Source organism: Caloenas nicobarica, chromosome 11, assembly GCF_036013445.1.
Source record: "Caloenas nicobarica isolate bCalNic1 chromosome 11, bCalNic1.hap1, whole genome shotgun sequence".
Classification (NCBI taxonomy): Eukaryota; Metazoa; Chordata; class Aves; order Columbiformes; family Columbidae; genus Caloenas; species Caloenas nicobarica.
Genome location: NC_088255.1, coordinates 2,192,558 through 2,209,150, shown reverse-complemented (window position 1 = coordinate 2,209,150; position 16,593 = coordinate 2,192,558).

Below are 16,593 nucleotides of genomic sequence, written 5' to 3'. Positions count from 1 at the left end.
TTATCACAGAGGGGTAAGGGATGTAGGAATTTGAAGCCCAGAAGAGGAGACTGAAAGAACCTGGAGAAGCTCTCCTAGCAGCAGCCTCTCCTGGCCGTGCTGTGACTGTGAGTATGAGCACACTCTGCTGTCTCCACACAGCAGCGCACACAATGAAGAGGAAGGCATTGATAATGCTGGCTTTCTAACATGCAGTGCTGGCCAGGTGTTAGTGGGAGATACACGGAAGCCAACTACAGTGCACGGCTGCCAAGTGCAGGGACATGGGGAGAAGAAATATGTGTAGCTGGTCAAGATAATGCCGGGCCTTGTGGTGCACAAAGGGGACTGGATTGGACTTGCTGGAGAGGGGCCAGAGGAGCCACAGAAACAATCCGAGGCTGGAACAGCTCCGCTGGGAGGACAGGCTGAGAGAGCTGGGGTGTTCAGCTGGAGAAGAGAAGGCTCCAGAAAGACCTTGTCGCAGCCTTTCCGGACTTCAAAGGGGCCAATAAGAAAGATGGGGACGGACTTTTAGCAGGGCCTATTGCAACAGGAGAAGGGGTGGCGGTTTTAAACTAAAGGAGGGGATAGTCAGGCCACGCATGAGGAAAATATTTTTGTAGAGAAGGATGGTGAAACACTGTCCCAGGTTTCCCAGAGAGGTGGTACATGCCCCATCCCTGGAGACTTTCAAGACCAATAGTCACTCTAGCCTGGGGTCCCTGGCCTGTGGGTGAAGCCCAGGATGGCAGGTGGGAGCAAGGCCAGCAGGGGAGAATTCCCCGAGTGCTCTCCCGAGACACCGTGATCTACAGCACCGATGTTGTGAGCGGTGGAGGGGCCGGTGAGCTCTTGGCCGGCTCTGGCTGCTCTGACACACCCTGTACAGGCCCCGTGCAACAGCTCTTGAGGAGAGGATGGACCAACATACGGCCCCTGGGGGCTTCCCTCCCGGGAGAGCTCTGGCGCACAGAGGAAGCCTCGCAGAGCACTGGAGGGAACAACCAGCACCCACACTGCCCGGGGAGAAGCGTTAAAACCGTTTGCCCCTCAACACTGTGACAGGCAAAAGCGACGGCCATCTTAGGCAAGGCCTCAGGACGAACCCCAGGCCCAGCCTGCCTTTAGCCTAAGAAGCCCCGGGCTGCTGCTGTACAGTAACAGGGGGCTCAGCACCCAGATGTGCAGATACTTTGCAGCACCCCAAGGGGTGATGGCCTTGGCCTGTCCATTAGGACCCATCAAGGGCCTATTAATTCCTGAGGGCCTTTGTTGTGCCTCCAGTACATTTGCTTGTCGGGCTCATATCCTTAGAGGTGCTCTGGATGGCTTCCCTCTTTTCCTGGGTATCCCATTTGACAAGCTCCACGGCCAGATGACCCCGCTGCTACAAACGTTGCCTCACCCCACAGACCCTCACCATTCCGTGCGACTGCCCAGGCCGGGCTCCTGTCACCACCTCCCGCACCGTGTGTCGGTCAGATTGGTGTCACTGTCTGTTTCAGGCCATGGCCATGGGCTCCCCCAGCTCCTGGTGGTCCCACCGCTGCTGGGGGGAGCCCCGAGCCCGCCTCCTGCCGACCCCGAGGGGATCCAGGGCTGTGCCTGGGGGTTGATTTTGGTACCGCCAGGACACATGTGCAACAAATCAGTCCCTTTTATTCGGGGGACTGTGGGGACGGTGGATGTTCCCGTCATCAGCGCTATGGGAGCCAGACAACACTGGGCTTTTTCCACGGCTTCAGTAGCTTCAGTTCAGCTGGGACCGGGCTGCGGGAACGTTGGGGTGGTGATGAGGCCGGACGTGCTGCTTTGACGACCGTCTGATGCTGCAGAGCACCGTCCTGATCCTGTCCCTGCGGAGCAGATGGTGGTGGGCTGGGGGGACGTAGGGGTATGGACGTTCTGACTTGAAGTCCATCAGTTGCTTGATGACATTCTTCTGTTCCCACTGCGGCTGGGCAGCCGGTGATATGCTGGGAGGAGATGGCAGCTGTGGGGAGGGAGGATATGGCATTTTTCCAGGCCGGGGCAGCAGCTGCTGGTGTTGGGCGCAGCTCTCAGGAGCGCCAAAGTGCCTGGTCTTCTTTTCTGGAGTGAGGGGCGGCTGCCATATTCCTGACCGCCTGGCTGCTGCCTCTGCATCGCGGAGCCTGTGGAGAGAGGAGGCTGCTGAGGCCTCAGCTGCAGGCGGGACACAGGGACTCTCCTCCGCAGCACGGCCCAGAGCTGGCAAGGCTCCCCAGCACCACGGGCTGAGCTGCTGGCTGGGCTCGGCTGAGGTGGACACCTGCACCTCGTGGCACCACTGAGCAGGGGGATTCCTCTGGCCAGGTTCACCTCCGGGCAGGTTCACCCGTCTCTTTCAGGCCATGGCCATGGGCTCCCTCAGACCCTGGTGGCCCCAGCGCTGCTGGCGGGAGCCCTGTGCCCAGCTCCTCCCAACCCCGAGGGCATCCCGGGCTGTGCCTGGGGAGCTTGATTTTGGTGTCACCAGGACATTGGTTAGATACCTCAGACCCTATTTATCTGGGGAGCTGTGGGCATGGTGGACAAACTCGTTTCCAGCACATCAGGCACTGAAGGAAACTTGGCTTTTTCTGCTTCCATGGAGCGGCCGAGGATGGGCCAGGGAGACGTGGGTGTCGTGGCACCAGTGCCACACAAGGAGCAACTTCTGGGGCTGGCACTGTTTCATCTCATCTCGGTGCAGCAAAATGGTGAGGGGGGGAGCCCCGTGCCCGGCTCCTGCTGCCCCTGAGGGCATCCAGGGCTGTGCCCAGGCCTTGGAGCTCAACCAGCACCGGTGCCTTGCGGGGTTTGATTTTGGTACCACACAAACACTTGTTCAACACCTTAGTCCCTCTTTATCTGGGGAGCTGTGGACATGGTGGAGGAACTTATTTGCAGCATGTCAGTCGCTGGAGGACACTCGGCTTGTACTGCTTCTGTGGAGCAGCTAAGGACGGGTTGGGGAGATGTGACGGTCGTGGTGATGGTGAGAGCACAGGTTTTGACTCTGTCTCTTGGATGCCATAGTTCTCTTCCTCCTCCTGGACCGGAGTCGGTGATGGTTCTGGAGGCCATGGCGATTCTGGAGAGGCCGGACACTCTGGTTCTGATTCCGGCTGGTCTTGGAGGCCGCTGGACTGGTCCCACCACTGCGGTGCTGCTGGGGACGGGCTGGGGGGCTGTGCAGATTTTGGAGAGGGTGGATGCTCCAGTTTTCCAGGATCAGTCACTGACTGCTGGTGTTGTATGCAGCTCCCAGGGGTAGCTCAGCGCCTGGTCCTTCTGCACCTGAACAAGGGGCAGCCACCATATTCTCGTCTGCCTTCTGCATCTGCATCACGGAGCCTGTGGAGAGAGGAGGCTGCTGAGGCCTCAGCTGCAGGCGGGACACAGGGACTCTCCTCCGCAGCACGGCCCAGAGCTGGCAAGGCTCCCCAGCACCACGGGCTGAGCTGCTGGCCGGGCTCGGCTGAGGTGGACACCTGCACCTCGTGGCACCACTGGGCAGGGGGATTCCTCTGGGCAAGTTCACTGCTCAGGAGCAGGTGACAGTGAGCATCTCGCTTTCTTGGGCAATCTCATCCCCTGCTCCTCCTCGTCCTGCCCTGGCTTTGCCTGTGCCTGTCGCTCCTGGGGCTGCTCTTGCCCAGGCAGGGTCAGTTTGAGCTAAGCCTGGCCCCAGTCAGAGCGAGCTCCTGAGAAGGCGGCCCAGGAATTAAGAGGCCAATTGAGGCATCTGACAGCAGCAGAAACCTCAGCAGAGCTCTGTGGCCAGCCAGTAACTGGCCACTCCACAGCAGCCTGACTAGAAATTCTTTGTGGCTACAAGCAGCCACCTAAGGAAGCAGAGGGGGGAAAAATCAATAACTCACTTTTTTGCCTTCATCCACTCCTGGATCATGACATAGAACAACACAACTGCAAGTGGCATGGAAAACACGGCAGTTACTGTGATTATAGTGCAGTGCTTTCCCACAACTTCGTGGCAGAGAACACTCGCACTTCCCTGGGGACTGGGAGTATCTGTGGTTCTCTGGCCGACCACATCTGGAGGAGAAATTCAAGATGTTAGGCCATCCTGTGCACCACTGCTAAGCCTGCAGCACCTTTGATAAGGCCAGCATGTTCCTCGTTTCCATCAGTGCTGCTGCCTGGAGGCACCATCCCACCCTTTAGGACAGGACTCCCACCCTTTGGGACAGGTTGTCCCACCAAACAAAACCCGGAAGGCCAGAAGGACAGCATGGGGGGAGCGCAGCTGCTTGACCAGTTGCTCCTTTGAGGGACACGGACAGAAGCCGTCCCTGCAGCAGGCAGTGCCACCCCCAGCTCTGTGCCCCGGTCCAGCTCCCACAGCCCCAGGGGACGCAGTCCGGCCCTCTCAAGAGGGACAGGAGCCTTGCGTTCCCTGTCTGCCTTTTCTGCTGCGTGGGCACCGCTTGCAGCCGCTCCCAGGTTTTGGGACATGTCTCCTGCTCAGGGACCTCAGCAAGACTGTTCATTACCTGAGTTCCCCCCACCAAATTCATTTATGCTGCTGCGCTGGTAACCTCCGGGCCTTGGCAGCCCTCTCAGAAAGCAGAGATGAGAGGTAAAGCCTCAGCACGGCTCAGGCACAGAGGATGCAGGAGGACGGGGAGGTTCCCTCTAAGCCCCTGCCCGATCTGGCGGTCAGGGCATCGCTTTGGACCTCAGCTCACGGGAGTGATCCCGCTCAGCGCTGAACCTGTGCCTTGAGCCTCTGGGGACTCAGGGCAAGCTCTGGGCTGCAGCTACAGCGGGAGGTACGTTTGTGCAACAGTCACATTCCCCATCAGGTGCCAAACTCGGCCCAGATGCTTCGAGCCCAAAGCACTTTGAGTTTTGGCTGTGAGGTGATGTGCAAGAGCGGGCACTGGGGCAAGAGCCTGCTGACACACACCGATCCTGATGGGTGACACCGGCTGACCACACGACAGCGATTACCTGGCATACCAGTGGCTGGCATCGCCTCTGCTGCTTCAGGAGAGCCTGGCAGGGAGCCGCGGCTTCCTTCTGGAAACGCCTCCTCCTGCACAGCCTCGCGGTGCGCCTCTTGAGAAAGAAAGAGGGACAGTGGATCAAATGGAACCATTCCCCATCAGGGAGATGGTATCTTCAGGAGGAAATACTTCTCAAAGGCATGGCTGATGTTCAGAAACCAGGGCTGGGCTTTTGGGGCTGTGCCTAGCATTGCTCTGAACAACAGCCACACATGGCCCTGCTGGGAGCCCAGGAAATCTCACGCGACCTTCTGGTTTGCATTGCACATTGTGGGCAAAGTGTAGGGTGATGCTGAACGCTGTCCTTCAAAGAGAACGGGAAGAAGCTGCAGCCAGGCCAGCTGGGGAAACAGCCCTTTGGAGAAGGCTCCTCTGCAAGGCCCTCGTGCCCTTCCCTGGAAGCACCAGCACCGGCCACATTCGCCCCATCCCAGCAGCTGCCCCTGGTGCTCAGCTTGAACCACAACTGGCCGCACAGGCCCTGCACCATCTCTCTGGCAGCTGCACTGTGTGAGACCAGCATCGCTGCAGAGGGGCTCTGATCGACCCCTTCCCGCTGTACAGCCTGTCCAGACCGGTACCTAAACCTGCGGATGCTGAGCCTCACGGCTAAGGCCAAGTGAAATAAACCCACCGTGTGCCCTTTGCAGTTCATCCAGGACTTGCCTCATGACTTCCGATGGATCTGGGGATGGTCTTGGTCCTTCAGCTTCATACATTGGCCTTGGAAGACCTTAGCAGCGAGATTCGGTTCCAAGTGAGATTAATACTTTACGGAAAAACAAGGCAGAGGTTGTGAGGTCAGCAGGGACAGACTACTCACCCCTGGGACGCCAGCCGGGCTGTAGCCCAGCACCCTGCCAAGGAGCCGGAAAAGTCCTTCCTGCGGGATCATCTGTCAATAAAGAGCCAGAGAAGCTTCCGTCACCTGCTGTGATCTGCATGGGCAGCACTGAATGGCAGAAGCGGTGAGGGCACCGCGCAAGGAGAGGGCACACACACGGGCAGGTCTCTGTCCTCACACCCGCAGACCTGCCCGGCTGGCGGACCTTGGGGCTTGGAGCTGGCAGCTCTCAAAAGAGGAAAAGCCGTGACGTACCCATGGCATGTCCTGGACGCTCGTTCCTGGAACGCAGATAGGAACTGGGATCAGCTTCGCCCACAGGCTTGGCTGCAAAGAAGCGCAGGACACAACAGCTCCCGTGACACAGTTCAAGATGCTTCTTCAGCTCGGAGTGGCCGGGAGCGCAATTCAAAGACGGCACTGCTCCGCGGCACTCATCCCTCCCTTCCAGTCGGGAGCGTGGGGCAAAGAGTCACCACGTCCCTGCAGCAGCACCGTGGTGGGACCAAACAGAGCCCATGCGGAGCTGCCAGGAGAAAGGACACCCTGGAGTTGACAGCAGCTCCAGACTCAACCACAACAAGATGCTGACCTGGCATTCGGCACCGGGGCAGCTCAGGCTCCAAGGGGCCGGCAAAGGCAGCTTGGCAAGGGAAAGCGCCCCGGGACACATCACTGAGCCTGACCCGTTCCCTCTCACCTCTCCTCCCTGTGTGAGTGTGGGCCACACAAGGAGCAACTTGCATTTCACATGGAACTTACCTGCAGGATACCTCAAGGGCTCCGAAACAACATCCAGCCAAGACGCTGGATAACCGTTGCCACCAGCCTCATCTGGAAACAAGCACAGAGGAGAAACGTTTCCGTTGCCCGCTGGGATCCACTGCTGCCTTAGGGAACTGCAGGCACTGGAAGGGGCTCGGGCATCCACGTGGCAGCCAGTTGGAGTTGGAGATTGCCAAAGCTGCACAGGGGCCGGTGAGCTCTTGGCCGGCTCTGGCTGCTCTGCACACACTCTGTGCAGGCCCCGTGCAACAGCCCTCAGGAGCAGCTGGACCAACATACGGCCCCTGGGGGCTTCCCTCCCGGGAGAGCTCTGGCGCACAGAGGAAGCCTCGCAGAGCACTGGAGGGAGCAACCAGCACCCACACTGCCCGGGGAGAAGCGTTAAAACCGTTTGCCCCTCAACACTGTGACAGGCAAAAGCGACGGCCATCTTAGGCAAGGCCTCAGGACGAACCCCAGGCCCAGCCTCCCTTTAGCCTAAGAAGCCCTGGGCTGCTGCTGTACAGTAACAGGGGGCTCAGCACCCAGATGTGCAGATACTTTGCAGCACCCCAAGGGGTGATGGCCTTGGCCTGTCCATTAGGACCCATCAAGGGCCTATTAATTCCTGAGGGCCTTTGTTGTGCCTCCAGTACATTTGCTTGTCGGGCTCATATCCTTAGAGGTGCTCTGGATGGCTTCCCTCTTTTCCTGGGTATCCCATTTGACAAGCTCCACGGCCAGATGACCCCGCTGCTACAAACGTTGCCTCACCCCACAGACCCTCACCATTCCGTGCGACTGCCCAGGCCGGGCTCCTGTCACCACCTCCCGCACCGTGTGTCGGTCAGATTGGTGTCACTGTCTGTTTCAGGCCATGGCCATGGGCTCCCCCAGCTCCTGGTGGTCCCACCGCTGCTGGGGGGAGCCCCGAGCCCGCCTCCTGCCGACCCCGAGGGGATCCAGGGCTGTGCCTGGGGGTTGATTTTGGTACCGCCAGGACACATGTGCAACAAATCAGTCTCTTTTATTCGGGGGACTGTGGGGACGGTGGATGTTCCCGTCATCAGCGCTATGGGAGCCAGACAACACTGGGCTTTTTCCACGGCTTCAGTAGCTTCAGTTCAGCTGGGACCGGGCTGCGGGAACGTTGGGGTGGTGATGAGGCCGGACGTGCTGCTTTGACGACCGTCTGATGCTGCAGAGCACCGTCCTGATCCTGTCCCTGCGGAGCAGATGGTGATGGGCTGGGGGGACGTAGGGGTATGGACGTTCTGACTTGAAGTCCATCAGTTGCTTGATGACATTCTTCTGTTCCCACTGCGGCTGGGCAGCCGGTGATATGCTGGGAGGAGATGGCAGCTGTGGGGAGGGAGGATTCGCCATTTTTCCAGGTCGGGGCAGCAGCTGCTGGTGTTGGGCGCAGCTCTCAGGAGCGCCAAAGTGCCTGGTCTTCTTTTCTGGAGTGAGGGGCGGCTGCCATATTCCTGACCGCCTGGCTGCTGCCTCTGCATCGCGGAGCCTGTGGAGAGAGGAGGCTGCTGAGGCCTCAGCTGCAGGCGGGACACAGGGACTCTCCTCCGCAGCACGGCCCAGAGCTGGCAAGGCTCCCCAGCACCACGGGCTGAGCTGCTGGCTGGGCTCGGCTGAGGTGGACACCTGCACCTCGTGGCACCACTGAGCAGGGGGATTCCTCTGGCCAGGTTCACCTCCGGGCAGGTTCACCCATCTCTTTCAGGCCATGGCCATGGGCTCCCTCAGACCCTGGTGGCCCCACCGCTGCTGGCAGGAGCCCTGTGCCCAGCTCCTGCCAGCCCTGAGGGCATCCAGGGTTGTGCCTGGGGAGCTTGATTTTGGTGTCACCAGGACATTGGTTAGATACCTCAGACCCTATTTATTTGGGGAGCTGTGGGCATGGTGGACAAACTCGTTTCCAGCACATCAGGCACTGAAGGAAACTTGGCTTTTTCTGCTTCCATGGAGCGGCCGAGGATGGGCCAGGGAGACGTGGGTGTCGTGGCACCAGTGCCACACAAGGAGCAACTTCTGGGGCTGGCACTGTTTCATCTCATCTCGGTGCAGCAAAATGGTGAGGGGGGGAGCCCCGTGCCCGGCTCCTGCTGCCCCTGAGGGCATCCAGGGCTGTGCCCAGGCCTTGGAGCTCAACCAGCACCGGTGCCTTCTGGGGTTTGATTTTGGTACCACACAAACACTTGTTCAACACCTTAGTCCCTCTTTATTTGGGGAGCTGTGGACATGGTGGAGGAACTTATTTGCAGCATGTCAGTCGCTGGAGGACACTCGGCTTGTACTGCTTCTGTGGAGCAGCTAAGGACGGGTTGGGGAGATGTGACGGTCGTGGTGATGGTGAGAGCACAGGTTTTGACTCTGTCTCTTGGATGCCATAGTTCTCTTCCTCCTCCTGGACCGGAGTCGGTGATGGTTCTGGAGGCCATGGCGATTCTGGAGAGGCCGGACACTCTGGTTCTGATTCCGGCTGGTCTTGGAGGCCGCTGGACTGGTCCCACCACTGCGATGCTGCTGGGGACGGGCTGGGGGGCTGTGCAGATTTTGGAGAGGGCGGATGCTCCAGTTTTCCAGGACCAATCACTGACTGCTGGTGTTGTATGCAGCTCCCAGGGGTAGCGCAGCGCCTGGTCCTTCTGCACCTGAACAAGGGGCAGCCACCATATTCTCGTCTGCCTTCTGCATCTGCATCACAGAGCCTGTGGAGAGACGAGGCTGCTGAGGCCTCAGCTGCAGGCGGGACACAGGGACTCTCCTCCGCAGCACGGCCCAGAGCTGGCAAGGCTCCCCAGCACCACGGGCTGAGCTGCTGGCCGGGCTCGGCTGAGGTGGACACCTGCACCTCATGGGACCATTGATCAGGGGGATTCCTCTGGGCAAGTTCACTGCTCAGGAGCAGGTGACAGTGAGCATCTCGCTTTCTTGGGCAATCTCATCCCCTGCTCCTCCTCGTCCTGCCCTGGCTTTGCCTGTGCCTGTTGCTCCTGGGGCTGCTCTTGCCCAGGCAGGGTCAGTTTGAGCTAAGCCTGGCCCCAGTCAGAGCGAGCTCCTGAGAAGGCGGCCCAGGAATTAAGAGGCCAATTCAGGCATCTGACAGCAGCAGAAACCTCAGCAGAGCTCTGTGGCCAGCCAGTAACTGGCCACTCCACAGCAGCCTGACTAGAAATTCTTTGTGGCTACAAGCAGCCACCTAAGGAAGCAGAGGGGGAAAAAATCAGTAACTCACTTTTTTGCCTTCATCCACTCCTGGATCATGACATAGAACAACACAACTGCAAGTGGCACGGAAAACACGGCGGTTGCTGTGATTATAGTGCAGCGCTTTCCCACAACTTCATGGCAGAGAACACTCGCGCTTCCCTGGGGACTGGGAGCATCTGTGGTTCTCTTGCCGATAAGATCTGGAGGAGAAATTCAAGATGTTAGGCCATCCTGTGCACCACTGCTAAGCCTGCAGCACCTTTGATATGGCCAGCAAGTTCCTGGTTTCCCTCAGTGGTGCTGCCTGGAGGCACCATCCCACCCTTTAGGACAGGACTCCCACCCTTTAGGACAGGTTGTCCCACCAAACAAAACCCAGAAGCCCAGAAGGACAGCATGGGGGGAGCGCAGCTGCTTGACCAGTCGCTCCTTTGAGGGACACGGACAGAAGCCGTCCCTGCAGCAGGCAGTGCCACCCCCATCTCTGTCCGCCGGTCCAGCTCCCACAGCCCCGGGGGACGCAGTCCGGCCCTCTCAAGAGGGACAGGAGCCTTGCGTTCCCCATCTGCCTTTTCTCCTGCATGGGCACCGCTTGCAGCTGCTCCCAGGTTTTGGGACATGTCTCCTGCTCAGGGACCTCAGCAAGACTGTTCGTTACCTGAGTTTGCCCCACGGAATTCATTTATGTTGTTGCGCTGGTAGCCTCCGGGCCTTGGCAGCCCTCTCAGAAAGCAAGGACGAGAGGTAAAGCCTCAGCACGGCTCAGGCACAGAGGATGCAAGAGAATTTGCAGGTTCCCTCTAAGCCCCTGCCCGATCTGGCGGTCAGGGCATCGCTCTGGACCTCAGCTCACGGGAGGGATCCCGCTCAGTGCTGCTCCTGTGCCTTGAGCCTCTGGGGACTCAGGGCAAGCTCTGGGCTGCAGCTACAGCGGGAGGTACGTTTGTGCAACAGTCACATTCCCCGTCAGGTGCCAAACTCGGCCCAGATGCCTCGAGCCCAAAGCACTTTGAGTTTTGGCTGTGAGGTGACGTGCAAGAGGGGTACTGGGGCAAGAGCCTGCTGACACACACCGATCCTGATGGATGACACCGGCTGACCACACAACAGCGATTACCTGGCATACCAGTGGCTGGCATCGCCTCTGCTGCTTCAGGAGAGCCTGGCAGGGAGCCGCGGCTTCCTTCTGGAAACGCCTCCTTCTGCACAGCCTCGCGGTGCATCTCTTGAGAAAGAAAGAGGGACGGTGGATCAAATGGAACCATTCCCCATCAGGGAGATGGTATCTTCAGGAGGAAATACTTCTCAAAGGCATGGCTGATGTTCAGAAACCAGGGCTGGGCTTCTGGGGCTGTGCCTAGCATTGCTCTGAACAACAGCCACACATGGCCCTGCTGGGAGACCAGGAAATCGCACGCGACCTCCTGGTTTGCATTGCACATTGTGGGCAAAGTGTAGGGTGATGCTGAACGCTGTCCTTCAAAGAGAACGGGAAGAAGCTGAGCCAGGCCAGCTGGGGTAACAGCCCTTTGGAGAAGGCTCCTCTGCAAGGCCCTCGTGCCCTTCCCTGGAAGCACCAGCACCGGCCACATTCGCCCCATCCCAGCAGCTGCCCCTGGCACTCAGCTTGAACCACAACTGGCCGCACAGGCCCTGCACCATCTCTCTGGCAGCTGCACGGTGTGAGACGAGCATCGCTGCAGAGGGGCTCTGATCGACCCCTTCCCGCTGTACAGCCTGTCCAGACCGGTACCTAAACCTGCGGATGCTGAGCCTCACGGCTAAGGCCAAGTGAAATATACCCACCGTGTACCCTTTGCAGTTCATCCAGGACTTGCCTCATGACTTCCGATGGATCTGGGGATGGTTTTGGTCCTTCAGCTTCATACATTGGCCTTGGAAGACCTTAGCAGCAAGATTCAGTTCCAAGTGAGATTAATACTTTACGGAAAAACAAGGCAGATGTGAGGTCAGCAGGGACAGACTACTCACCCCTGGGATGCCAGGCGGGCTGTAGCCCAGCACCCTGCCAAGGAGCCGGAAAAGTCCTTCCTGCAGGATCATCTGTCAATAAAGAGCCAGAGAAGCTTCTGTCACCTGCTGTGATCTGCATGGGCAGCACTGAATGGCAGAAGCGGTGAGGGCACCGCGCAAGGAGAGGGCACACACACGGGCAGGTCTCTGTCCTCACACCCGCAGACCTGCCCGGATGGCGGACCTTGGGGCTTGGAGCTGGCAGCTCTCAAAAGAGGAAAAGCCGTGACGTACCCATGGCATGTCCTGGAAGCTCGTTCCTGGAATGCAGATGGGAACCGGGATCAGCTTCGCCCACAGGCTTGGCTGCAAAGAAGCGCAGGACACAACAGCTCCCGTGACACAGTTCAAGATGCTTCTTCAGCTCGGAGTGGCCAGGAGCGCAATTCAGAGACAGGATTGCTCCGCGGCACTCATCCCTCCCTTCCACTCGGAGCGTGGGGCAAAGAGTCACCACGTCCCTGCAGCAGCACCGTGCTGGGACCAAACGGAGCCCATGCGGAGCTGCCAGGAGAAAGGACTCCCTGGAGTTGACAGCAGCTCCAGACTCAACCCCAACAAGATGCTGACCTGGCATTCGGCACCGGGGCAGCTCAGGCTCTGAGGAGCTGGCAAAGGCAGCTCGGCAACGGAAAGTGCCCCGGGACACATCACTGAGCCTGACCCGTTCCCTCTCGCCTCTCCTCCCTGTGTGAGTGTGGGCCACACAGGGGCAACTTGCATTTCACATGGAATTTACCTGCGGGGTACCTCAAGGGCTCCGAAACAACATCCAGCCAAGACACTGGATAACTGTTGCCACCAGCCTTATCTGGACACAAGCACAGAGGAGAAGCATTTGCGTTGCCCGCTGGGATCCACCGCTGCCTTAGGGAACTGCAGGCACTGGAAGGGGCTCGGGCACCCACGTGGCAGCCAGTTGGAGTTGGAGATTGCCAAAGCTGCAGAGCGGCCGGTGAGCTCTTGGCCGGCTCTGGCTGCTCTGCACACACTCTGTGCAGGCCCCGTGCAACAGCCCTCAGGAGCAGCTGGACCAACATATGGCCCCTGGGGGCTTCCCTCCCGGGAGAGCTCTGGCACCCAGAGGAAGCCTCGCAGAGCACTGGAGGGAGCAACCAGCACCCACGCTGCCCGGGGAGAAGAGCCCGCTGGCCGTGAAAGGCTGCACCGCTCACCTGCTCCCCGTGCTCGCCACGGAGCAGCCTGGGCAGGCCAGGCCTGCAGGGCCAGCAGGAGGAGGAGGAGGAAGACGCAGCCGGTGGGGGACATGGTCCCGTGCACTTGCAACGTCTTTGTGCTGCTGCTGCTGCTGCTACTGCTGCTGCTGCTGCTGCTGCTGCTGTACTGGGAGCCGGGGGCTGCGCGGCCGCTTCTTATGGCCGGCGTGGCACCGCGGGCTCTGTGACCTCACAGTCGCTGTGACCTCCCGGCCGGGTCGTGTGGCAGTGTTCTGACATGGGGCCTGTGAGAAACTACAGGATTTGACTGCGTGGGAAGTAGCGTTGATGGGGAAATACGAGCAGCAAGGACTGTATACTTATTGATACATGAAGGACAGAGGGATTGATGCAGGATTGATCCATCAAGGGCAGGGGGGTAACTTGTGATAGACCATAAAATGCTTTAATGGTAGCAACTTCGGTGGGAGCGCAAAATGTATGGCTTATGTAATGCCTAACTTAGCCAATCAGCAATGCTTCAGCAAGCATCATAGCAAGTGTTAATAGAAGCCTGAATTTGTGATGAATGTCTCTCCTTGCCTCTAAAAAAGGGAGGTCGTGCCTCAGACGCTACAGGGCCGAGGCTGCGTGGGGCGGCTCAGGGCGCTGGTGGAAGGTGCTGGAGCAGAGCCGGGGAGCTGCCTCCAGGAGGGGAGCACGTCCCGTGGGGCAGCTCCGTCCAAGGGCTGGGCCACTGTCCTGCCCGGGGCTGGGCCCACGGCTCTGCCCTGCTCTGCGGGCACTGGCACAGGGGCAGGAGGAGCTCACAGCGCCCAGAACTGCCGGAGACCACAGCCACAGGACTGCTGACCAACTCGGGTGCTGTCAGCAGCAGCTCGTGAGCCCCAAGAGTGAGGGATTTCTGTCTCCAGACAAGCGCAAGCTCCCCTCCTGTCGGCAGCTTCCAGGCTGAGCCTGGTCTGGCGCCTCGGGGGACCCCAGGGATCACGAGTCTCTTTGGTTTTACAGGAGAGATAAAGCCTTTGATTTTCCATTCCTTCTTAATGCTCAGGCTGGTTGGGGCTCTGAGCCAACAGATCCAGGTGAAGGTGTCCCTGCTCATTGCCGGGTGTTGGACCAGATGAGCATTGAAGGTCCCTTTCTTGGGGGTGCTTGAGGCGTTTGAGGACACGGAGCTGGGTCCGCTGCTGCAGGGCATCTGGGGACAGGCTGGGGGGCTTTTGGGGCCCAGAGGATGATGGACATAATGGATTTAATTCCATCTGCTGCTGGAGGCCACTGTCTTGGTCTTGCAACTACAAGGCAGACAGGGATGGGCTGGGTGGATGCACGGGCCACAAGACGGTGGACGTATTGTTCTCCACTTCCTTGGTGCCTGAGGATGCTGGGGTTGTTCCACTGCTGCAGGGCAGCTGGTACAGTCTGGAGGGACGTGGGAGCCGTGGGGAGGGAGGACGCACTGGTTTACCAGGCTGAAAGAGCGGCTGCTGGTGTTGGGTGCAGCTCTCAGAGGTGCCACAGCTGCTGCTCCTTCTGTCCAGGAGTGAGGGGCAGCCGCCATTTTCCCACCTGGCTCCTGCACCTGCATCGCTGCAGGAGACAGGCTGCTGCAGGGCGGCTGGGGACAGGCAGGGGGGACGTGGGGTTGTGGCGACCGTGGGCGCACGGGCTTTGATTCCGACATATGCTGGAGTTTGTTGTTCTGGTCCTGCCGCTGCAGGGCAGCCGGTGATGGGCTTGGGGACATGAAGGCCACGGGGATGATGGCCACTCTGGTTTTCATTCCAGCTGTTGTTGGAGGCCATGGGGCTGGTTCACCACTGCAGGGCTTCTGGGGACGGGCTGAGAGGACACAGGGGCCATGGAGATGGTGGATGCACTGGCCTCTACCCCATGGGGTGCTTGAGGACTGTCCCAGGTTTCCCAGAGAGGTGGTACGTGCCCCATCCCTGGAGACTTTCAAGACCAATAGTCACTCTAGCCTGGGGTCCCTGGCCTGTGGGTGAAGCCCAGGATGGCAGGTGGGAGCAAGGCCAGCAGGGGAGAATTCCCCGAGTGCTCTCCCGAGACACCGTGATCTACAGCACCGATGTTGTGAGCGGTGGAGGGGCCGGTGAGCTCTTGGCCGGCTCTGGCTGCTCTGACACACCCTGTACAGGCCCCGTGCAACAGCTCTTGAGGAGAGGATGGACCAACATACGGCCCCTGGGGGCTTCCCTCCCGGGAGAGCTCTGGCGCACAGAGGAAGCCTCGCAGAGCACTGGAGGGAACAACCAGCACCCACACTGCCCGGGGAGAAGCGTTAAAACCGTTTGCCCCTCAACACTGTGACAGGCAAAAGCGACGGCCATCTTAGGCAAGGCCTCAGGACGAACCCCAGGCCCAGCCTGCCTTTAGCCTAAGAAGCCCCGGGCTGCTGCTGTACAGTAACAGGGGGCTCAGCACCCAGATGTGCAGATACTTTGCAGCAGCCCAAGGGGTGATGGCCTTGGCCTGTGTCGTGGTTTGACTGCGGGTTGACAATAAATCCGTGGCAGACGTATTGTTAACTTCCTCTCTCCCGCTTCCCCCTTCAGCCCCTCCCTCTCCCCTCTTCCCACTAAGTACAGGCGATTTGGAGGGAAAGAAGGACAGAGAGAAGAGAGTTTGAAAAATTAGAAACGTTTTACTAATGCTACCAATAAAAATAGAGAAAATAATACAAAATATAGAAAACCAATCTTGAAAGTCCCAGCAACTGCTCCGGCAGATGTAGGGCCGGCACCCGAAGTCCTGGACTGGACTCTGCAGCCAACCGGAGCTGGATTCAGTCTGTCACTGGGCCTCAGTACACAGGGACAACTCGCAAGGTCCTCTCCCAATGTCGGCCATAAGGAAAAAGGGACGAGATCCTCGTGATCCCCCACTTTCGTATGAAGTATGACATGAATGGAATGGAATACTTTAGTTGGTCAGTTTTTTGGACACCTGTTTCAGTTCACTGCTCTCGCGACATGTGCATCCATCCTTATCAATGACCTCGCATTCTACTGCTATGTCTACAAACACATGTATCTAGCTTTCAGGAAAACTGCAGTTATTTAGGAGGCTTTAGCTGACAGGGAAATTCACTAAAAGAGAAACTTGTTTTTTGACAAAACCAGGACAGCCTGTCAATTAGGGCCCATCAAGGGCCTATTAATTCCTGAGGGCCTTTGTTGTGCCTCCAGTACATTTGCTTGTCGGGCTCATATCCTTAGAGGTGCTCTGGATGGCTTCCCTCTTTTCCTGGGTATCCCATTTGACAAGCTCCACGGCCAGATGACCCCGCTGCTACAAACGTTGCCTCACCCCACAGACCCTCACCATTCCGTGCGACTGCCCAGGCCGGGCTCCTGTCACCACCTCCCGCACCGTGTGTCGGTCAGATTGGTGTCACCGTCTGTTTCAGGCCATGGCCATGGGCTCCCCCAGCTCCTGGTGGTCCCACCGCTGCTGGGGGGAGCCCCGAGCCCGCCTCCTGCCGACCCCGAGGGGATCCAGGGCT